The sequence below is a fragment of the Dermacentor albipictus genome, chromosome 4 (genome assembly GCF_038994185.2).
Source record: "Dermacentor albipictus isolate Rhodes 1998 colony chromosome 4, USDA_Dalb.pri_finalv2, whole genome shotgun sequence".
Classification (NCBI taxonomy): domain Eukaryota; kingdom Metazoa; phylum Arthropoda; class Arachnida; order Ixodida; family Ixodidae; genus Dermacentor; species Dermacentor albipictus.
In genome coordinates, this window is record NC_091824.1 from 107,859,942 (window position 1) to 107,873,329 (window position 13,388).

The window sequence follows — 13,388 nt, forward strand, 5'->3', positions numbered from 1 at the left end:
CAGCTGAAGTACTTGTTATGCGAACCTCCAGCAGGTTGAGTAGGGAAGCAGTTAGAGGCGTGTGTTGTAGCGGGAGTCATTTCCGCATGGTTATAGTCCGATCAGACAGTCAAGGCGCTTGAGAACAGACTGACAAGGGCAGGTCATTAAATTATGACTATGCAAGTAAATGCGCACAAAGCTCAGTCGCTTCTACACGTCCATACATATACAATGGATTCCATGCCCTCCAGGACTGCAAGGAAATTTAAAAGTACAAAAGCTCTACCGCGCAGAAGATCTGGGACTTCCTATCATTTGGCCTGCTGAAGACGTTTATAACTCCAGAAAGGAGTTGAAGATGCAGCGGAACGAAAGGCTACCTGTTTTGAAGGCTCGCAGAGAAACATCGACACTTCTCAACACACCATCCTTCAGGCATTCCGTAAAGGACGCCTCAATCAAGCAAAAAGCGCAAACATACAAATTACTCAAACCACACTATAAGCATTATATTAGCAAGAACCCACACTCCCTCACTTGTAAACACCGCGGAGCCTATAAATCAAATAAACACACCTTGCAGGAGTGCCCCACCCTAATGTTCACCTTCTGAAAAAAACAATACTTTCGAAACTGCAACTGAACCAGCGTCCCGGTAGTTGGGAGGAGTGGACCACTCCCCCACGAAAGTTGAACAACTACGGTGGCCTCTTCTGGTGCAGCAAGTCAAGAACGTGGTGGGCTAGGAGGAATGAGCCTGCCAGGAGGCCAGGACTCGGACCTTAGTTATTCTGGGACAATAAATGTTATATATATATATATATATATATATATATATATATATATATATATATATATATATATATATATATATATATATATATATCTCCCTTGCAGCGTGGGTGAACGAGGGACTTTGTAGTGCACAAACACCGACTATGGGATCCTTACTAGCTCGTGAAGTCGACTCGTCTGCAAGCATGTGAATAAAAGTTCACGTGACGGGTAAGTGGAGTCCTGAATGCTACGTAGCGCCTTCACGTGAGCCTCTCAAGTAACGACCTCTTTTCTAGAAGATATCAACTCAACTCGTTGAAGTCGCACGAGGATAACAGCTGCTGATTCACCGAGATATTTATGAGATGAAGAGACTTCGACTTTAAGGCTTTGGCATGTTAGCAGCTTCCATCCAAGAATGCGAATGGTGTTTGTGACGCGAGCGTATATATACGTGTGACGACGGCAACAAGGAGACAACGACGATGACAAGGGTATTATATATGACGGCGATGGCAGGTCGGCTAATTTGTTGCTAAAGATGTTAAGTTGTTGTGCCGCTGAGTTCACAACATTATTGACATGCGATGTTTGTGTGTAAGCAGTGTACACCTTACAGAAGCTGTGCCGAAATGCAAGCGCCAAATTGGACGGATGCACAGTGTAAGACGTCGGAGCAGTGACGCCACGAGGACGAAGGAAGGCGACGTATGACGCTTGTTGAGAGAATAATTGTGGTGGAAGTTGCACGCGCCAGAGGAGTAAGACAATTCTAAATATATTTAAGCATTCTGCACCCATTGTGTCGCTTCGAAACCTACGCATTATGGAAGATTGACCGACATACCCAGTGGCCCAAGAACGGGGCCGCTCAATATAAGGAGCTCACGAAACTCAGTGAAGCACTGAATATCGTGCTGTTTCTTTCGAAAGTTCTGTGCGCTTTAGATATGCCTATAAGTCGACAATACTTGTACAGGATTTATGTCGTGATTCATTTTTTATTGCCAGAACATCTTTGAGCTCACTGACACTACCTAGTAGGTGGAAATTAAACCGTGCTTGCCGGCCCGACGTACGAAAAAAAGTACTGAAATCAGTTGCATAAAGAATTCGAATAATAATAATAATAATAATAATAATAATAATAATAATAATAATAATAATAATAATAATTGGCAACCAAGTGCCGGGTAACTGAAAGTGTAAATAGATATTATTGTTACTATTATTATTATTATTATTATTATTATTATTATTATTATTATTATTATTATAAAACAAAAACTAATAAAAAACTGAAGAAGTCTTTTCGATAAGCCCTTGTTTCATTATGTGCACAAAGAAAGCACTTAATTATGTGCCATGGAGAACTTCCAAGGGCCCGCGAATGGCTGATGCGGCCTTTCGCTATACGCTGTGCCAAAAGCTCAGAGGTTTTTATTTCTGTTCATTTTAAACGATTGTTATTGACTGGCCGTTCCTAGTCACTATTTTCCACGCCGATTTCATCGGCGGTCGCATTTGTGCGCTGCTCGCCGAAACTGGCGCCGTGCCACATCGCAAAACACTCGGCTACTTTATCGTATGGTGCCTCAATGCGCCCCTCCTTCCCGGCCCGGCGACGGGTTAAGAGGGCATCGAGGCACTCTAACATATCTTCGTACCCCCCCCCCCCCCCCCTACGTCCCTCGCACGCTGTTTCTCTAACCCCATCGAAACAGACGTGGCAGATGGCTGCGCTTTCCAGCGCTCGCAGAGTGATGGAAACGCGTTCGGCCTTCGCCGGGCAGGTTTTGTTTGCCGATCGAGATGGCAGCCGAACGAGAAGCCGTCGGATGACAACGAAGGCGACGAACTGTGCACTAACGGCTTAGCACCTGGAACGAGACAGTTACGGCGCTGCACTCATCTCCTCCGTTTCCTTTCCAAAAATCACTTCACAAACACGCACACACCTGGAACGTGATGGTGTAACTGTTCAGCATTCTTCGATTCGATCGGCATAACACTGCAGCGGGTATATGTCCCACTCTGCATCGTGTGACCGGCTTTTTTTTCTCTGCCGCGGAAATTTCGTCGCGAAAATTCATTGCGTGTAAACCAGACAGGTGGTACGACGCGGCGTTCAATACGGCATGCGGCGCGCCGTAAAGGTGGTTCCCGAGTTCGGACTATTGGAACCTGGCATCAAAAAAAAGAAGAGAGAGAGAGAGAGAATCTCGAGTTTTACGCGCCAAAACCACCATCTCATGAGGCGGCACGCTGCAGTGAGGGACTCTGGAATAATTTTGATGACCTGGGGTTTTTTAACGTGCATTTTAACGCTAGTAGACTAGCGGATTTTTTTTTCCTTTCGCGTCCGTCGAAATGCGGATGCCACGGCCTGGATCAAACCCACACCTCTAGCAACACCATGGTCACTAATCTGGCGCGGCGGGTGAAAGGAAACGCAGTCGTAGACGCCTCGGACCTATGGGTTGTGTAATGGAATGAGGAAATTGGCAGGCATATGACAGTACGCTGGAGCAAGATAGGAGTAATTGGAGATCGATGGCAGAGGCCTTCGTTTTTCAGTGGATATAAGATAAGATGATGGTGATGATGACGATGCTGAGTCACCAACAAGCTAAGGATGCAATTAAAGATGCACAGCTATCCAGCCCGAGTAACATTTTTTGTATAGATGCGCAAACCAAGTAATTGGTCGGCGCATCTACGCAAAAAAGTTCCCTCGTTTGTGTAACATCATAACGATGATGAACTTCTTTCAATATCCCTGCAGTCAATTAGTACATAACTTTGAGTGCGAAGACACAGGGGGTACTTGCAGTGCAGTTTTGTGGGCGAAGCTTGAAGTGCATTTTTACGTTGTCACCGAATGTAACAGAAAGCTTTTAATATGAAAGGGCACAAGAGAGAAACACTGCATAAGTTTACACTGATGAAGTATTTAGTGAAGGCTGTTTTCGTTAACCCTACCCCACCCCCAACCCTATTAAAAGAAGGGAAGAAACATATACCCTATATCCAATAATCACATACCACCATATTGGGGTCCCATGTAAAGACCCGCATGTTCTCAATATCATGCCGGGCATGTCCCAGATGATCCCCACATGAACATATGGGCAACCCATATAAAAGCTAGTTTATTCCCCTGTATCACATGGAGCAAGTCGCATATGATTATATGAAAGTATGAGGATCCCATATAGGACCCCGTATGTTTCATTTTATCATATGGGGGCATCCCTCTTGTAATATGTGGGAATAAGGGGGGTTTATACGGAACTCCATTATGTACATGTGGAATTAAATGATATGAGGCTTATGAGCTTTTTAGATAAGTCAGAGTTTAATGTGTTGCCGTGTTGTTACGTGTTACGTGTTGCCTCAGACTTTGCCATTTCGCCGAACTACCGACGGTATTCCTTTTGGATCGGCGACACGTGGAAACAGGTCGTGTTTCTCCTCATCCCAATGGCCGTAATGCTTCTGTTCGACGTTGGCCTGTGCGTCCACGTAATACACCTAAACGGGATGCAGCTTTTGGCTCAAAGGTGGCGAGAGCCGGTTGAACATGACGCTGTTCATAGAGCTCGGTTTCATTACGGGAGTGACGTGGTTTCCGGTTTTCATCGGCCCCTTGATTACCGTGTTAGTACTCGAGCTCGCTGTCAGTGTCCTTGTCGGATTTGTATCTGTTCTTTCGGATTAAAGGACAAGTGCCTGTTTCCAATGAGATAGGACAAACAGAGGAACGGTGAAACTGCAGTCACGCATTCTGCGAATACTGGTATGCCCTGGTTTTTTGAAGAAATCAGCTGCAGAAACAGTGCTCATCAAACCCACATGCCATAGGAATCTGATGTGTCCGTACATCTTCTTTTTCTTACATTTTTTTTCTCTGCGATCGCTTTTGTGTCTTGTTGTGTGGAGTTAGTAAACAATATACGTTTCGCTGCCCGTGGTGCGAGCACGAACGGGCCGATATGGCCCATGTGCTTTGGGAATGCCAACGCCATGAGGAAGAAGGACCAAGAGGAAGGGGGAAGACAACAGCAGGACCATCTGAAGTGAGGCACCCGAAGACCAAGAGTGGGCCGCCCAGCGGGCCAGGGCCATTGCCGTGGATCTCGGAAGATTTTCCTCTGTCAATGGACCCTTGGCAATCTATCCCCAGGCACCAACAGCAATAACCGTTGGACAAATAAAGTTTGTTGCTATCCTATCCTATCCTGAAGTAAAATGCACTTGTGGGCTAGCCGGCAAGCGATACAGACAAACAAAGAACTTTATTTACAAGGTCCTGAGAAGCTTGCCCTAGGGCAGAGCTGTGGGCCGCTCCCACGTGGGGACTGGTAGGCCGAGCCTAACCGCCGCATCGTGGGCTCTCTGGACACTGATAAAAAATTTTAAAAATACAACGCGAAACACAGAACAAGTAAGTAAGAAGGCACAAACGAATGCGCCCATGTCCTTCCATGTGTCCTGTTTATCGCGCTATTTTTTTTTCTGCTTCATGGTGTGTTTCGCATGCTTCTAACAGGAAACAGTAAATCGCGTTTTCACAACCTTAGGAATTGGGTGAAGCTACGGTTCGTTGACTGTCGACATCTGAGCTGAAAGGGTGCCGTGAGTATATACCGTTACAGAATTTGGAAGTAAACGAGCGCTTTAATTCTAGTGCGTACTGATGAACTGTTAGACAAGTAAAAAACTCGCTGCCACCTGTTCTCTGGTGATAATTTTATGCCGACGTAGATGTCCATCATGTCCACTTTTATTTAAGTCTAATTTGAACTGTGGGATTAATTATCAGGACTGCATGCTTGTCTCTAGTACGTGAATTCCGCCTTACACGCGAGCTCATGTCACATAATCCTGAATTTACGTCCTCATGTAAACAGTACCTCAATTCACGGCAATATTGACTTGCATTTGGTCTGTGTGAAAATCAGTAGCGTACTCCACTTTTAGGTACTAATGTCACTCATGTAAATAAAAACTATATGACTAAACACGACGGGGTGTGTCTGTGTGTTCTTTGTGCTTGTCTGTGCTTGTTTCTATATTATGTTTATTCACCCGAACCAATTCCGCATCGTCAAGATTAAACTTATATATAGTTACCAAATGCCGTTTCATAACCAGCATGATGCTATTTGGAAACCTAAAGCGGAAAACTCCGTAATTTTAAATACATTTTTTTTATTTTGTGATCGAAAACATGAGAAATACCCTAGAAATATGAACGTGATGACTGTCATGTTATTGGCTTGTAGTGAAACTTTGTTATGTAAGCACAAAATAAAACATACCGCGGCTGTATCAGAAAAAAATAAAAGCAGCGTGCTTGAGCAATTCCATGATGTGAATTCATTTATACTGCGGCGGCATCATACTCCCACAGCCAATAAGGAGGCGCCTTCTTCTCAAAGATAACTTCCATGTTACGGGTTTGTCTTCGACCGCAACAGTATTGCCTGTTGTTTATGGCCACCGAAATACACACAAAGACGCGCCACCACTCTCGAAGTGCGCCACTTTTCCAGGAAAGGTGCCAATTTAACCGCACAGGATCCACGCTTGATTGTTGCCCAGCTGCTTTGGGGCTAAAACCATGCATAAATGACCAAGTGCCAGATTTGCGAGAAGAGCCGAATCCCACACCACGTGACAGAAAGTCCTTTTATGGTTGTTCGTTGTAAAGTGTTCCAAAAATAAGGTGCGCCGCGGCATAAGTCCATTCTACTCGCATGCACGTCTTGAAATAGTTCAGAAGGTGCTGAAACTAGATATTCGCTTCAACAGTGTCAACTTGGCCTTTTCTGCACGTTGTCGAATGTTTTTCACCTTGTGCAGGCTTCGTGCGGTGTGCGTTCGCATCATTCCCTGCATGCATTTGCGAGATAGGTATTGCAGGTATCGTGCAGGGATGATGTAGGACGTGCCGGCACAGTTCTGCACGAGCACAGAACTGGCACTGAAATGAAGTGAGCATGAAATGCAGGGTGAATTGAATGTACATACCTAGTGTTAGTGGGACTACATTCGTCATGGAGGTGCCGCGTCATCGATCGGCATGCACGCAGATTCACCTCGGTCGAGCAGGCCTGTCCTCGGAGAAAAGGCAGCCCAAGTGCGTATAACGTTCTTTAATCACAACCTTCGATCCCGATCCTGAGTGATCCACGCTTCGCTCGACGCTTTTGTGTGTGAGCCTGAATTTTGATTTATCTGAGTTCTTTCACCAATGCCAACAATGGACAAAGCTTTTTCTTTCTGTGTGCCGAGGGTGAAGATGAGAATAATTGGTGATGTCCTTGGGGGCGACGATGACAACGACGGCATATTGGAAGGCGAATGACGGACACAGAAAACTCAGTTTCGAGCTTTTAACTGCATTTTGTTCTAATAAAATGTTCACATTATTATAGTGCGTTATATAGCAGTATATATTCGCGTTTCAAAAATATGATGAGTCCAATATGTGTGCCTGAATTAAGGAAATGTCATGCTCAGTGATTTAATTGCGAGAAATGCAAGATACAAATATCGAACACGGTTTGTCCGTAAGCGAGATGACTGCGGGCTGAGGCCTATATATCACTATAACCTGTTATGTACCACTTCAAGTATCGTACTAAGATCAAAGGGAAATGGACCAGCACAATGTTCGAGCGCCTACACTAATATTATTCATTACCATTTTAATTAATAATATCTTGAAGCAATGTCATAATATGCCTACAAGACAAGGTAAAGTAAGTGTGCTGACGTCCTGGCAAATGCTTTGACCTCGCAGAAGTAGTATGCGTTGGCTTGCAAAGAAAATGTCACAAGCACAGCTATACAGTGTAAACGCGGCGCGAATGAGGCTGTATCAGCCACGTAGTAATGTCTACCAGACTCCGCCTGATGATGTTCGGCTCTCGCAACACCATCGATTCAGGCAATTCGTCTGGGAATCCCGACGGTCAGGAATGCCAGTGGCCGGGTGGAGAAGTCGGCCTTGTAAGCTAGGCTTGTGCTCTCAGAGTGGGTACTTCTTCAACTACCTTTCCTGCATTTATTATTTCCTTTCTAGTGCACGTTGGTCAACGAAGAGGTAACCTTGTCAGAAAAAATTCCAGCGCGTCGCAGCGGGAAGATCGGCTATAGCTAAAGGGAGAAGCATTTGCATAAACCTCTCAAACTGAGACGTTCTGCCGCGTCCACCATTCCCGCTAGACTTGCATATACTTGCAGAGAAACAGCATGACCCGCTGCCCTTCACGTAGCTGAGCATTCTTTGTTGCTATCGCATGCATGCGGCCACCCAGGCAGGGTGCACAAGAAGTAGTTCATTGATGTCCTTGCTGAGCTTTTGGTGTTTAGTTGCTTCTAAAACCTTCCGCTTCATGTGAGGCACCCGCCGTCAGCGTGCATTGTTTCGCCAATGGTGCCACATGGTAAGACAATGCGCGTACTATATAATTCCGTTGTCGACTCTCAATGAACTATGCATGTCTGTCATTTTTCGCATGCCGTCGCAATTGACGATAACGAGTGCGCCGTTCTCCAGCATCCGCGAAGCCTGTCGTTCGCTCAGGCCGAAGCTGTATAATCATACACTCTTTCCTATAGACATCGCGGTCCACATCCCATCTAACGTACAGCGCGCATTCGTCGAGAGGCGTGCCTCTTCCAATCCATCTCCGATTGTTGTCGGTCGTCAGCGCTCGTAGTGCAGGTTCCGCCTTCTATAACTCGCATATGCAGCCGTCCTTTGCTCAAAAAATGGGGAGGCGGCTCACATTCATGTTGCAGGCATAACAGCAGCGCCAAAAAACATACACAAAAGAAAGGACTGCGATGGTCCGTGTCTGTCAGTGTTCCTTCTTTTTGTGTGTGCTTTTTGGCGCTGGTGTTACGCCGGCAATAAGTGGCCAACTCGCCCGAGAACTCGTTTTACTTAATCATATTCATGCGTAATTATATATGTATATATTACATTGAAGCTGTTTATGGCTATATGGTTCCGTCCATTTTTCGTGTCCGTCAACAAATTTATGTGAGCAAACACAATCATCATCAGCAATGGCTCGTGTCATTCCTTGCGCGTTCGTCGTCGTCTCCTACCACAGCTTGGCGCCCCTCGGCGTGACCGCGCGAACGCGCTCTTGCCAGTGCTCGCGCCTTCGTCGTCGTCGTCGTCTTCTTCCACAGCTGGTGCCGTTGCCACTCATTGTAGTAGCGTTCCCATGCAGCCCCTCCCTCTGCGAAGGCGCTGACGGCACTGGCCCACTGCCAGTCACTGCGGTGATTTCGGTATCAAATTATTTGCCTCATTATATCGCGAAATGAAAACACGAATATGTATAACTAATGTATAACACGAATGAACGCGGATGCATAAAAATAAATGTGTGTGCGTAATTTCCGATCAAAAAAAGAATAATAATAAATGTGTTCGTACCTTTGTTCAAACTTCTGTGTCACCTATTTGTCGTGTGCGACACAGCTTCGCTGGTCATCCACATTCCCAGGGTGGAATGGCTCATGATTTTTTTTTATATATATATCAGTTGCCTCCATGTTGTGCTACACGCCTCGTGGGCATTAGCACACTATCAAAAAAAAAAAAGTGTAGAGACCATAAACTCGGAAGTGGCATGTCAAATGAATTGTCTTTTTGTGCTCTCTTGGCGAAGGGTGGTCGTGGAATATTTTCGTGGCGCGAAAACAGTGTTTTGCCCAGGCATTCGTTCAATTTACCTGATTCCGCATGCGGCGCCGCGAAGTGGGGCTATATGTCCAACCTCTGTGTGACATACAAGAGGGTCGTGAAATTAAGCTGCCATCGCACTTCCCTTTTCCCACGAGCGGATTCCGATTGGCACTTCTCGCAACTCCCCGTTGGACGCATGTTCACTTCAGGGGCAGGGGTGAGAAAGACCGCGTGGTACATGACGAAGCTTTACTTTACGCCGCTGTACTACTTACCAGTGGTGTTGTACCGGCAGCAGCGCGCGCGTAGCCAGGCAAACGTCGATTTGACGTCATTTATTTCAGAGTAGGTGGTCATTTTTATATGTAGAAATACGGAACCAGATATTTACAACGGTTTCCTTCAGCATTTAATTATGAACATGTGCCTTAATATGTGTCATTAAGAAGTTAATCTATGTTTTAGTTTAATAAATAATGAATTTATTTGGTGTTTATTGCAAGTCATGTCCACCTGAGAAAATAATTTATGTGTGTAGTGACGTAACTCGAGTGAATTTTGTAGGCATTAATTTTATTACTGTGTCAGACACAAAAAGAAAACTATACACCCTCTATATTCTGGTCCACCGTTCACATTTTAGGACACCGAAAGAGACTAATGAAAAGAGGGACATGCTCAGATTGTCAGCCAGTGAAAGGTGCCTTCGATCTGCTAATTCTTCAAGCAGCGAAGGTAAAAGGCAAACGCTAAGATACACGTTATCTTAGCCCTCCCATGCACCACCGCAATACCACACTTAACTACGCTTAAGGGTTTAATAGCCTATCTCTTCGATTACCTTCGTTACCTTTCTTTCTTCTATTCCATCTTTTCTCACCCCTTCCCCTCTGCTGGCCACCGCTCAGAGGGGAGAGTGGGGGCGGGGGGAGGGGGGTGTTCTGTAAGTGTCCACCTAGTGGACTGTCTATTTCGGCTTCTGCTGAAATGCTGTTTGGCTGCGCTGGGGTACGAGAAAAAAAACGAGACAGGCGCCCCCGGCCTGCCTCCTTCTCGCTCGTATTCTGTTCCAGCCAATCATCGGCGCCCGAAATTGACAGTCCACTAGACGGACGCTTACAGAACATTTCTCCAGCTGTCAAACTGTTACAGTGCGGCAGGCACGACTTCTTTTGTTGCGATAGCAATTGTGCGGACACTTGAGGGGCGTTCGCGCCACCAGCGCCATAATGCTGTTACTGGGCTGACGGCGCATGCGCAGTACGCGCGTGACGGCTTCAGAGGCGCAACAGATGCGCTGTGCGTTTATATATACAAAAAAATATTCACCAATGATTATGCGAAATTTGAGCTCAGCTTGGTTTCATTTCGCGATTTATTGGCTGGCGCGGACAATCTGTCTCGTGCAGCACGTTGCAAACGGAGCGAAGTGCGGCGCGACTGCCTCGCGATTCGGGAGATCGCGAGAGGCAGCGCGTGGGTGACGCGTGGACGCGATTCACAGCAGCCGCTGCAGACAGGCCTCCGAAGACAGACCTCTGCTGATGCGGCGCTTTGTTTCCGTGTATCTCATCGCTGGCGTCATCGGTGGACAGACGACGCACGCCCCTCTGGCGTCGTCTCCTATATCCATTGTCACCGCTTAGCTCGTCTTCTGCGGCACTATACACACAACACCCTCTCAATATTCTGAAGAATATTCAGAGGGTGTTGTACACACACTTCCTTCTCTTTCCGCCTCATGGCTCCGCTGCACTCTCCTCCTCCGCCTTCCCTCTCGCGCTCTCTTCGCTATCGTCATCTTTCGTCACTCGCTGTCGCTAGCGTTCCCCCTTCTGCTGCTGACATGAGCGTTGTGCGCACATGCACAGCGCAGCTATGAGCGTACGTGGTCTGAGCGGAACGCATACAATAAACTTCAAGACATAAACAGCGCACAGTCGACCATTGCAGGCGTCGCACCATCGAGGTGCGACGCTTGCAACGCCGCTGGCTCCGTTCCTCATCCCGCCTGTAGAGCCATTAACAACAATAATCATGCCAACGTTCGAAAACACCTACCTGGCAGCTGCCAAGGCGGCGTTCTTGCTGCGCAGCAGCAGCAGTTGCCTCGCGTGCGGCGTCACACCAACGTGTCGTTTCCGCGTGTTGTTAGACAACCACCCCGAGGAGCTTCAACGCAACGCTAAACCTTGCTTTCGCTTTTGATTAGTCGTGTACGTATATTCAAAATTTTGAATATGAACTGAATAGTCCCTTCTATTTGATTCGTATTTCATTCGAGAATTGGCTATTCGAGGTTGTTGAATACTATTTTCTTTCGAATACAGTCGACTCCCGTTAATTCGATCCTTGCGAGACCGCAAGATTTGGTCGAATTATTCCAAAGATGGAATTAACAAACGGCCGCAAAATGAAAGAATTGAATCATGTTAGTATTCCTTGGAGTAATTTGTAATCCCTTTTTGTTTCTTGATCTTGAAACCCGTCTCAACCAGCATGACCCGAATAGCGTCGCCGAGAGTGACTCAACTTGACGCGCCGCAAAACAGGCGGCAATGTATCAATTCACGGACGGAAGGAGCATCGGCCACTAAAAGATAAAAATAAATTTATCATGATCATGTGATATGTACGTTCAATAGTAAAGATAGCCCCATATGATGTACACGTATTTGCTAAGTGTGTGGACTTAGAAAATATTCTGGGGCTTTCCGTGCCAAAACCACGATCTGATTATGAGGTCCACCCCTTCAGATTAATTTTGACCACGTGGGGTTCGTTAATGTGCACCCAATACATGGTCGCACATTAGTTACTGCATAGCTACACGGGGAACTATATACAAAATTCACTTGTCACCGATATACATAGTTGGGAAATGAGCCCTAAGAATTATATCAACAAGTGCGTCACAAGGTAGTGCCGCTTTTCTTTTTTGGATATGCTTACCGTCTATGACCTTGCTAAATATAACGTGACGTGTTTAATGTGTTTGATTAACACCAACAAATTACGCTTACTTACGTCTATCTGACCTCTTCCTTTCGATAAACTCAGTCTTCACTGCGCTATCAGTTTCTTCACCCCAAAATACAGAATAACTGTGGCAGTCAGACACTTGAATATTGAGGTACTGAGACGTGGAACGAAATGAAAGGTAATGTCAAATCAGCTCGGCCTTTAGCATAGATTCCGGGAAAATGATCATTGTTTACTTATAGTTACCTTAAACCTTACTATAAGTAAAGTCAAAGTTTTTACTTTACTATACGTAGAGTTACACTTTACTAAGTTAGCAAATACTGAAATGTATTGTATAGCGCTCGTGCTTTTGTGTTGATAATGAATTTTGTAATCATTCAATTCTTTATTTATCATATCCTGATTAATTTTTAAGACAGATTTACTTTGTCAGTATGCTGCTACTGATGTGTGTGCCCCATGAAATGTTTTGCTGGGACCCTTTAACAATAATGTCGGGTCCCGAGCATACATTTTTTTAACCTACATCGACATTTCTCTAATAAACTTCAAACTATATAAAACAGCTTCACGCCTAGGTAAGCAATAGAATCGTCTGCTGAATTTCTTGTGTTTTCAAGTTTGTAGTAACCGCTGCTCACCTGAGGGGTTCTGGTGCGGGTCCGTGAGGATCCAATTCACCGAACCGGCATGCCTTCGAGTTCGAACTAAACAAGTTTTCCTTTCATAACAATCTATGAGTTCTAGCTGGAACTTACAGTGTGTTCGAATTAAGCGAAAAATTGAACGAACCGAGGTCGGATTATCGGGGATCGGCTTTTATATAAATGGTAAAATAACACTTGTTGGATGAGTGTAGAGGAATACAGAAGGATGAATGTGTGTTTCGGATAATTATAAGGCAGGATAGATGCGGTTGTAGGGCAGT